The sequence below is a fragment of the Neofelis nebulosa genome, chromosome 2 (genome assembly GCF_028018385.1).
Source record: "Neofelis nebulosa isolate mNeoNeb1 chromosome 2, mNeoNeb1.pri, whole genome shotgun sequence".
NCBI classification, from domain to species: Eukaryota; Metazoa; Chordata; class Mammalia; order Carnivora; family Felidae; genus Neofelis; species Neofelis nebulosa.
Window position 1 is genome coordinate 17,768,424 of NC_080783.1, and position 9,340 is coordinate 17,777,763.

The window sequence follows — 9,340 nt, forward strand, 5'->3', positions numbered from 1 at the left end:
CAGTTTAGGGCCTAGAACCTGCTTTATATTCTGTGTCTCCCTCTCTCTCTGCCCCTCCCCAACTCATGCTCTGTCTCCCAAAAATGAATACTCATTTTTAAAAATTTTTAAACAGGTGAATTTTCTCTTTATTCTGTGTTCTTAGGCACTCTGGATTGTTTTTTTAGAGTAAGAATGCATTTACATATTATTTGCTTAACTTAAAAGACAAATAAGCTTAAGTTGATTCATTCATTTGTTCATACATTCATTCACTTAAGATTCCACAAGTACTGTGGCCAAAAGTTAGTTGTTTTCTCCACTGGTCATTCCTCCCTTGCCCCTGGCTAACTTGACCCTGGTTTTTTAAGGATGCAGTGTGATTTTCCCCCCTTCCTTACAGCTCCAAATAGCCAGGGGGTACATTCTAGCCAATGAGACATGAATAGAAGTGCCATGGGGGGAGGGAGGAGGTAAACCTCTGTGCCAGCCTTGAAGGGTCAGTAGGTCTGGAACCGCAGCAGCCATGTTGCCAACATGAGGTGTCAGGTATGAGAGAAAGGCTAAGAGAATTGCAGAGAAGCAAGGCCAGATGTTCTTGAGCCCCTAAATCAACAGCAGCAGCTGCCTAACTCCAAAATTCTTGTTTTATTAAGAAACATAAAACCTATTCATTTAAGCTACTGTACATTGAGGTTTTTGTTACTAACAGCTAAATGCATTCTTAATCAATGTAAGTGCCTAATGATGTACTGAGCAGAGTCAAGATAGAGAAGTTGATTTTACAAGAGAGAGGAGGAATTCGCAGCAGCATCAAACGCCTGAGATGACAGAGCCGGATGAGATCTAAAAACGTAAATAAGAATAGGGATAAAATAGCAGTGCCCCAATTTCCTCATAAGGGATGTTGAGTCAATAAAAATACAAGTCTATGTGTGAAAGTAGGTTGTAAATGCAGTAAAAATGTACAAATATAAGGGCTGATTTTTTTTTTTTTACATATGTGATCAAGGCATGCCATGAACAGTGGCTAAAATCTCACATTCTGATGTCAGACCACAGAGCTTGAAATCCTGACACACCACACATACAACCTATGAGTCAGGAAAATTATTTCTTTTCTCTGCCCCTCACTTTCCTAATATGTAAAACTGAATCATAATAATAATTACCTGCGTAGAATCAGTGTAAGGATTAAATGAAATAATGTTTTAGGCTTAGCACACGGCGGCCTTCAGGATGAGTCAGTCATTGTTGTTGTATGACTTAAAGGGCATTCAAAGGCCCTGAGGTGCCAAAACGTAACTCCCACTGCCTCCCCACGAGTCAGAGAAAGTCCTCCAATAGTTACTGTCTGGCTTAAGGCCTCAGAGACCACTGTTTTAAAAGAAATGTAGGGCTCATCCGAGGAAGGTTAAACTTTGACATTCCAAAACTATTTATAGGGCAGCTATGACAAGCAAGCAACGCACTGAGGAAGAAAAAAGAACACGAGAGATATGCTCTGCGCTCTCAGGGAACCTGAAGAGATAAGACACACATGCGACAAAAGTGAAAGAGTATACAAGAGATGACAACAGCTCAGTGCTATACAAGAAATGTCACAAGGCAGTGTGTGATTAATTGCCAAACAGCAATGCAGAGAAGGATGAGAACCGTCCAAAGGCCAGAGATGGTTGTGTGGGAATGATCTGGAACTGCTTCCAGGAGAACAGGGAATCTGCTTCAAGGATGGATGGCTTTTGATAAGCCGGGAGGAGCAGAGAGGCATGCCAGGAGGAGCGTGGAACCTGACCCCGATCATAGTCTGAGCTTCAGCTCAACTCAACTCAAGTCCATTCATTCCCCCAAATATTAAGACAGCTCCTCCTGTGTGCGCTGAGCCCCAGTGCTCAGTGAGGTTAGAGGCTGCTCACAGGTCTCAGGGCTGTACTCAGATATCCACAACGCAAAGCCCAGCAATCACCAGTGCAGAAAGCAACCAAGTGCTTTGTGAACTCAGCCAAAAAGCGGGCTTCTCTTGGATGGGCTAGAAAAGGGGGCTTCTGTCAGGTGGGGTAGGAAGGAGGAAGTAGACTTCTGATGGTCTTTGGAAGTAAGCAGGCTCTTGGAGAAGGAAGAAAGGCTCTAGAGAAGAGAACTTCACAAGCCTAGTCCCAATTGCGAAAAAAGACTTGTGCTTACCTGAAGACAAAATAATCCGGTTTTGCTGTAGCAAAGAGAAAAACGAGACATACAGGTGAACAGATAAATTGAAGATGGCTGATGCCAGGTGAAGTGTTTGCCTTGACTGAGTAAAGAGTGGAGAATCACTGCAGGATCTTCCCCAGGGGAGTGGAAGCATTGGCTGCTATATATTTAGAGAACAAATATTACACTGTGGGTGGGCTGGCACGGAGAGGAGAGAGGCATTGAAATAGAACAGTAAGTAGTAATGAAGCCTGCACCTAGGGTAATGGCAGCAGAAATGAACGCAGGAGGCAGGTGTGAGCAACATCTGGGAAAGAAGATTCTATGAGGCCAGAGGGCTGATGGAACACAAGGGCAAGAAGGGGAAAGATGTAAAGGTCAGTCCATGGTGTAAAGTTTAGGTGACCAGGAGAGAAGACATCATTTGTTTGTTCATCATGTTGGGTTAGAAGGGCCCACAGGCTATGCAAATTGGCAGTACATGAGGCAGTCAGAGCCATACCTAATTCTCTGGGGATGGGGGTGCAGAAATGTCCCATCTGTGTGGACGAAGACAAGCAGGGGGAGGAATAGGCAAGACTTCACTGAACCGAGAGCTGAATGTGGAAATTTTCCTTTGGGAAGTTACAGTGGAGTTTGCAGGAGCACCAGGACTCTGTACAGAACATGAGGAAGACTAAGAACTAATAACTCAAGAACTAGGGACGGTGGACCAAGAAGAACTAGAAGAAGCAGGGCAGTCAACTGGCTCAACATAGGTTGTGTGAAGGTCATCAAAGGCTATCGGGGCCAAGGATCAAGCCAAAACTGGTGCACAGAGGTAGTTTGAAGTATCTGGCGTGTTTCTGTGGGAACCAAAGTTCTGATAGGGGACACAGAAACTCCAGGGTAAAGAGAGAAGGCGTCCTCACTCTCATGCCTGAAATCTTCAAGAATCTACACGTGAAGACCAAGCTGACTTTGAAACTCTGCAAGGTATGTGTAGTGGAAGAGAAGGTGAAAGGAGAGACAGAGATTAGCCTTGGGATGTCCTGAGAAATCAGACCCTGTGGCATTGGTCGGAGCTTTATATAGCTTATGTCCTAATTTCCGCCTCTGTGTCACCTCTTCTCTGGGGAGTCTGAATCTCACTCTTCTTCAGAATAAACATGGGAGTCACCAAATTCAGGGGTGCAATACAGAGAAATAATGGCATACAATTTATTAAAGTCCAATGCCCATTTATTGACCACTCAGCATGTGTGAATCATGGGCTCTATGAACCAAAGATAGACCGGACACTGAGTGTTACAACCACCCACAGCTGCCCAGCAGACCAAACGCGGCAGATACCAACCAGCATTCTACTCTGCTCATGATTCTGTGGGTCAAAGGATTCAGGGAGAACACAGAGAAGTGGCTCAACTATCTGGGGAGGACAGGAGGAGCTTGACCAGGACCACATGTTGGTGGCAGAGGTTCCAGCTATCCATTATATCCCTTGGTTCAAATGACTTCCTCATAACATGGTGGCCTTAGGGTAGTTAGACTTCTTACATGACCAGCCGTGGATCCAGAGAAAGAGAGAAATGGATAAAGCAGAACCCCTCAGATCTCATGAAGGCCAGGCCCTACACGGTCTAGCATCACTTTAGCACATTCTGTTGGCCAAAGCATTGACATCTGTGTAAAGGGAGGGAAAAAACTGAAGGCTGTTATCTCTTAGACAAGCTACCATGCAGAGCTTGCCTATGTGGTGATTAGGCTTGGAGGTCTCTGAGGGCAAGGCCCATGTCTGGTTTGCTGTTACACACTCCAATGTGTTACATTTCATGACACATAACGGGGGCAATAAATATTTATGAAATTAGCTAACAAAACACGTCCAACAAGACTCCTTACCCAAGCTTAGCCCTCAGCAAAACACATATGTGCCCTCAGAGAGATGGACTTCTAAAGAACACTATGGAAATATGGGCAGGAAAGCTGGTTGAATTCTCTAATCTGGTATTCATAGGCCACGTTTATCCGAAAATAACCAAACTGCCACATCATGAGCCTAGATGTGATCCTGATACCCGTCTACAATTCAACCACCAAAACACAATAAAACAAAAGAGCTGTTACCATTAACTTAACAGTAAGTTATCCCCCTCACCTCCCAGATCCAGTGAGAGCCAGCCCTAAGCAGATAGAAGTTCTCCCTTATACCAGGGCTTACCCAGCCTTTCAGAGCCAAAGGAACCTCCCAGTCAGAAGACCCTTGGCCCCATTTCACCATTATAAATAGAAAGTGCACGCTTCCTATTTCAGAATGGAGACAGACAGACCATTAAGGAAAAGCAAACGTCCAGCATCTCATCACAGATTTCCCCCTTTGTCTTCATGGTGTAAACTCCCTCGGACCTGGAGGTCGGGGAACGGTCTGGGTTGCCCGGTCATGTCTTTGGTGCACGTATGATGACCTTAATGCATGTCAAGATGTCTCAGAAAATAAAAGCCAACATCCCTGAGCCCTCAATATGGGTCAAGCACCGTGTAAATCTCTGCATATAAATGACCTTCGTGAAGTAGCGTTTTTGTGCTCATTTCACAGATGAGAAACTGAGGTTGAAAGGAATGAAGAAAGTTGCTCAACTCACAAAGTTGGCAGACCACAGAGGTACCATTTAAACGAAGGCAATCTGAATTCAAAGTCTGTCTTCTTTAACCACACAATACCGCCCCTTTCTCCTCCCTGAGCTGGTTGGTGGCTGAGATCACTCATAAACAGAGGGTCAGCTGGGCACTTGGAATCAGAGCTGATTTCAGGAAGTTGAACTCATGATGAGTCCAGCCACCTGGTCCGTGAGATCCCACAGAGGCCCCTGGGCTTCTCTGGCTTTCCCTGTGGTCTAACTAACGCTCTCTGAGGCGGCACCGCTAACAATCAAACCCTCTATTTAGCGGAGCAGATACATAACAATGTTCCTTAAGGCTCCTGTGGAAGAACATGTCCTCCATGCAAGGTAACCTCCACGTGAGCAGGGAAAATTCAGCTCCCTGCCAAAAAGTCTGCCCTGGCTGCACTTCCATCACCGTACTTGAACAAATCCACCATTGGCTTTTTCTTTCTACCTTGTCAGGAAGCCAAGAGTGGCATTTCAAAGGACACGTTTACCCCCCAGCAATTTCTCCCTTCTACCGCCATGTGCTTTCCTCTCATAAAATCAGACCAGACAATGAAGCTGTAAGCCCAGCTGGTAAGATTGATGTCCTAGGTCTCCTCCCTCCCTCCCTCCCTCCCTCCGGTGGCTACAGCTCAGGATCTGTGCGCTGTGAACAATAAACACTTAAAGGGAAATGCTTCAAGATAGAGATCATCACAAGTTAATAACAACAACAACAAAGAGTAAGAGGCTTTAATTGATACAACAGAGAGGTGAACTTGAGGGAACATATGGCACACAAATAATGAACTGGACACAACTGCAAGGAAAAATCTCAACCTCGGGTTTCTGGAAAGCTCTATCTTACTGCTCACCAACATCTGGAGCACATACACCGGGAATGGACTGTCCCTGCGAAATGTAACCAAACAAATCAACTGCTCTGCTCCTTTTTCCAAACACTTTCATTTTTACAATGAACGGGAAGTCTATGGCAACCACCGTTAGACAATTTACGATTAAAAAATCAGCAGGTAGACAGATTTGAGAAAATGAAACGGAGTTTCATATATTCTGCAATCCCACCATCTCTGCCAAAAATGAACTGCTGAAATAAATCCCAGAAGTTTTATATTCTTGTCTACCACCTTTTGTTTTTCTCATCCCTACATGGGACCATAAGGATGAGACTTCACTGAGACTTAACACAAGCTGATTTCACCAGACTTGAGGTTGGCAATATTAGGAGAACCCATCTGTAACTTTCTCAATCCCTGTCTTTTCTATGACAATTGGCAGATAACCCTTCCATTCCCTAAATTCCAAAAGTGAGAAGTAACAGAGTTGATGTGTGTGTTGATCACCAAAATAAAGTTACAAACATTGTAGCCCGTCTAGTGGTGGAGTGCCATTTGCCGACCAAAAAAAGGATCTACTGACTGCTTAAAATTAAAAAAAAAAATGCCCCCCATTTTAATTATTCCTTCAATTTCCCTGTAGAACTTATACATATCCTTGTTTTCAGAGAGTGAGCTTCACTTTATTCACCCATAAAATGAAACTGTTGGATTAGATTATCTCCCAACCACCTCCCTCATTCAAATAAATTCTATGATTTTAAATACACACACACACACACACACACACACTCAATTTGTATATTAAAAAATATGCATGTATATATGTATACATATAGATAGGTGACATATGGATGGATGGGTAGATGTTAGATAGATAGATAGATAGATAGATAGATGATAGATATGCATATGCTAACATGTCCTGATAATTTTAAAATAAAAAATGTATTTCCCCTGTGTCTGACATGCATGTATTCTCTCTCAGTCTCAGCCTCTGAATCTGAAAGAAAGTAAAGACTTGGAATCATGGGTGGAAAATGGGTTTCAACTTGCTTGCCAAATCTTATCCTTTGCCAGGATCATTATGTTGAAAAGCATCGGTGAAGCTATGCCTGGGCTCAGCATAAAAGAGTGCTTATATTTATAATGAGTATTTATATATAGTGAGCATTTATTATGAGTAATTATAATAAGTTATAATATGAGGCAGATCATAGATGATATTTCTATGGCTCTCAATGAGCCTATTAAAGTCTAAATCCTATTCCCTTTGTGGGAAAGTTATTGTAAGGACAAAAGAGAAGTTTAGAGTCTGCCCATTGGCATTTCACAGCCAAAGAAACAGAGGCCCAAAGAGATGAAATTATTTGCCTGTGATCAAAATCTGAACCCCAGTATTCTGAGTCTATATCCATCATACTACACCACACCACCTTCCTTAAATTGGAGCAAGCTCTATGTAACGTAGAGCATCAACCTGTGGTTGATGAATCCATCAAAATCCAGCCAGGAAGTAGGAACCTCTCTTCGCTAGGCGTTTTAAACACAGTAAACTTCATGAAGGTATTAGTTACACCGATAACCGAAGAGCTAAAAAGCAAAACAGATGAAGCAACCTACGGATTAATAGCAACAGAAACTTGCTATCATTCTGGGACAGAAAGAACACCGGGAGGGGGTGATGCTCCCAGAAACCATTGCAGAGGCTACCTGGCAAGAGCTAGAACTATGGAGGGAGAAATTGTGGGGAGCTAGAACCGCTGAAGAGATGCCAGCACTGATAAAACATGAAGGCAGAGAGGGAGAGAAATACCCTGGCTTCTCCCCACCCCCCTCCCTCTAGTGTTCTACAAGCATCTCCATAGACCACACCTACTCAGAAGCCAGTCAACAAGAGAGCCTGAGAGGGGCACCTGGGTGGCTCAGTCAGTTGAGTGTCGACTCTTATTTTCAGCTCAGGTCATGATCCCAGGGTAATGGGATCAAGCCCCACATCGGGCTCCGTACTGAGCATGGAGCCTGTTTGAGATTCTCTCTGTCTCTCTCTCTCTTTCTCTGTCTCTCCCCCTGCCCCTCGCCCACACTCATGCTCGCTCTCTCTCTCTCAAATAAAATTAAATAAATAAAAGAGAGAGCCTGAGAAACATAGCTGCAGAGGTGTAAGTAATGACAGGCATAGAATAAATAATACATAAATAAATAGATAAATATAGATATGATTTCAGTCCATGAGGTAAAACTAAAAGGTGACTACATCCATATCTTAAGGATATGCCCATTTTTTTCTAGTCTATTAACTTATTCCTATTAATATAAAAAAGTATCTCCCTTCTCCCAAATGGAGTAGGAAAAGATCTTTTCTCCATACCTGAGTTGACTCTAGACTCCTGGTCAAGGGCAGAAACTAGGATACACAAGTTCTGATGGAATTTTGCCCTGAAGCCAAACTAAAAACAATCTCCTGTCCAGATCACTGTAAGTCTTGTGTGAAGGTTCATGACCTTGAGAAGAAAAGGAAATTACCAGAGAGGGAGGCCCAGGAGAATTAGCTCTCATCAGAGACTCATAAGTTCAATGAGGATGTCTCTAAAGCTATCGACCGAAGATAGTTCTGTACCTACAGGACCCTGACTTCAGAGTCTATGACAGTTGACTCCCAAACCATGGTCCTGGCTCTCTACAGCAGAACCACGTTGAGACTCTTGTTAAAGATCAAACTCAAGACCCTACGCTAGACCCATAGAATCCCTAAATGGAGAGATAGAACTTCATTATGCATCTTGGGTAGAGTCTCTGAGATATTTGAAGAATAAGTCTCTAAAATATTTGATAGCTAAGGAAAAACTGGGCATTAACAAGAAATTCAGGATGTGACCGCCTTTCCCAGGTGAGTTTGTGATACATGTCACATGTCATATAAAGACACACGTCATTGATAGCTGCCAAGGGTGTATCACCCTGTCTGCCAACCCACAAGAAGGCCTACTCACTGTCCAGGCCTTTTATTGAGATCTGTTCCATCTCTGGACCATGTACTTACGGCTCTCTTTTCTCTTTTCCCCTTTCCTGGAGAAAAGTCTGGACCCTGACAGTTTAGGACATTTACTTCCCTTCCCCACTGCAGTCCTTCCCAGTTCTCTGTCATGTTTAGCTCCCCAAGAGATCCTCTTTCCCAAAGTGGGGGCCCCCACGCTGCCAGCCCCTCTTGTTTACCATGTCATTCTGAAGTGGCAGCGGAAGTGGCTGTTAGAGACACAGCTGCCCCAGCTGTGAGTCTGGGAGGCTTGCCCGCCACAGGTGCTGGGGGCTCTGTCCCTCCGGGGTTCACTGGAACTGAAAGGCCCTAAGGGCTGGTGCCATGTTTCAACTGACCGGGGAGGCAAATACTCTCTGCCCCCCGCCCCCACCCCCACAGGTAAAACCTTCAAGATTCCCTTCCTCAGATGCACAGCTTCCAAGTCTTCCCCTCCATGGGGGAGGGGTCTGGGCACAGCATTGTTATTTGTGCCTCGTATAACAGTGTTTCTTTTCCTTTAAACAATCTACGGGGGCCACCTTCCCAGGGATGAAAGATGAAAAGACAGTGAGATTACCTGCCAGGAACATTTAGACTTTAATGATTGTCACGTGAGCGCTCCCAGAGACGCCATACAGCAACCGGGACATAGGACGCTGTTCTAATAA